The sequence below is a fragment of the Embiotoca jacksoni genome, unplaced genomic scaffold, assembly GCF_022577435.1.
Source record: "Embiotoca jacksoni isolate LCO1_2020_lvr unplaced genomic scaffold, fEmbJac1.0.p SCAF_66, whole genome shotgun sequence".
Lineage (NCBI taxonomy): Eukaryota > Metazoa > Chordata > Actinopteri > Embiotocidae > Embiotoca > Embiotoca jacksoni.
This window is the reverse complement of record NW_027185421.1, coordinates 105,679-107,837: the sequence shown is the minus strand read 5'-3', so window position 1 is coordinate 107,837 and position 2,159 is coordinate 105,679. Positions and strand designations below refer to the sequence as shown.

General features: G+C 39.2%; 1 long non-coding RNA gene across 1 annotated transcript; it reads right to left on the bottom strand.

The window, feature by feature from the left end:
* Positions 1-488: 488 nt before the first annotated feature.
* LOC138213957 (uncharacterized) lies at positions 489-1,714 on the bottom strand. The gene is made up of 3 exons (XR_011179586.1): positions 1,471-1,714; positions 667-1,008; positions 489-560 (listed from the first exon to the last, which is right to left on the bottom strand). It is a non-coding gene; the product is annotated as an uncharacterized lncRNA (long non-coding RNA).
* Positions 1,715-2,159: the final 445 nt, after the last annotated feature.

Below are 2,159 nucleotides of genomic sequence, written 5' to 3'. Positions count from 1 at the left end.
AATCATAAAGGGCTTTTTTCAAGGTTGGCACAAACATTCACTTAGACTCTCGGATGGACTGATACGATTTTGGGGGTCAAAGGTCAAGGCCACAGTCACCTCACTGACTCATACTCATGAGCGAAGGAAACTGTGACCTCATTAAACACCCTTGTGACCATAACTCAATAATTCATACTCTGGTTATGACAACATTTCAATCAAATTCCTAATAGGAGGAAATTATTACTATTCTTATTTGTCTATTATTGAGCACCAAAACGAGGAGCAGAAGAGCAGAACAGAAGTCTGATGTCTGATATTGAAGTCCGATATCTGAAACTTGACGACTACAGTATGAAGTGTAAACATGACGCCTGAAACCTTCACACTGAATCCTATCATCTGATGTGGAAGTCTGGAGGATGGTCCAGAATTGTTTCTGTGATTTTGCATGAGAGAACCAGAGAATATGGGAGTGAGATTTACCTTCTGTAGGATCTGAGCCTGAATAAATGGATCTGAAAGATCAGCAGTAGAGTGAATCTTCATCCTCATCGTTGTCTTCTTCACTTCTAGATCTGGACAGTCAAACAAACACATGATCACAAACCAAGGATAGAGTAATTATTGCATTTAAAGAAAAAATGAGATAAATATATTTACAAGGTTTAAATTTCTTTTCACCTTTATAGCACCAGAAGGAGTATTTGTTGTTACAGTTCTCATCATGCCAACTATGGTCTAAACCCTCCATTGCACAGTGCTGGAAACCAGCATAGTTATTAGGTTGTTCACCAATCCAGTTTCTGAAGGAGCTGTTGGTCTTGTCGGACCACCTCCACGGTACCCGGTACAAACCAATCCACACTTCATTTGTTGACTTAACTGACAACACCTGTGTGTTTTCTTCATCATTTTCAATCATAGCCAGGTCTGTGTGGTGTGTTCTGCAGTACGTCTGGGCATCCTCCCATGTCATGTTATTGGTAATTAGAGTATATGTTTTCTGGCCCGAAGAATTTACAGCTGCAACAAAAGAAAAGTAAAGCTGGTGTGAGATGAACCATAGCAGTAGTTGTGTGAAGTTGTTGGTGTTTGAAAACATACATTTGGGTTATCTGGAGATGAGTGGTTATGAAATAATGTTTTCACATTAATAGAACATACAGACGTACTTAAGTACAGACAGCCTGATCACCAGTGTGCAGCCATAAAAAGTAAACAAAGAGGACTTTTGACAGTGTTACTTCTTGTCTTTATAGAATCAGCAATAATCAACTAGATGTTTAGTTGGTGGCTACAATCATCTGTAAACAACATCTCACCTTAATGTAGTCATGTTAAAATTAAGTATAATGTGTCATTACACTGTGATATCATTGAAGGTGCTATATACCACTCACTTTGACCAGATCCAAACAATCTCGAAACTTTCAGCAACAGAGAGCAGTTTCATAAAACACAATGTAAATGCTAAATTTTTCTTACCTTGGTAACAAACAAAATATCTTGTTGTCTTGCAATTAACATCAGTCCATGTTCCACCGTCATACATTATGACACATACTTCATTTCCACCGTAATTATCTGGCTGTCCTGCAGTCCACTTGTGGTAACCAGTTGTACTTGTTTTACCAGTCCCCGACCATCTCCAGGAGTTTTCATCATTGCCCATAACTCCTCTCCAGGATTTTGGGTCATCAGTCAGTCCGATCCATGCATATCCGGTCTCATCACTAGGCCTGTTTAACCTGCTAATGTCATCCATGCTTTCAAAGGTCGCCAGGTCGGTGTGTTTCACTCTGCAGTAATGCTGTGCGTCTGTCCATTTCATCTTTGAGTTGACATGGTGGTATTCACGAAAGTTGTCAGGAGAGCAGGAAGTGAGGCCAAATCCTAGAGGTTGATGATAGAGAGAATATTTAACTGTGAAACACTGAAAATCGTATTCTGAATGGTTCGTCTGAATAGTTTTGAAATCCCTTTATTTCACAATGATAACACATTTTTTATTTATTACTTTACTGTTTGAGGTATTTCCAAGTACACAACCCCGTGCAACACTATCATTTGCTGTGTTCTAAGTCAAGTACTCTAATGAGTACACTCACGTATAGTACTCTTACATGCCGACAGTGTAGCTTTGTCTCAAATCGCATGTTGATCTGCACTTACTG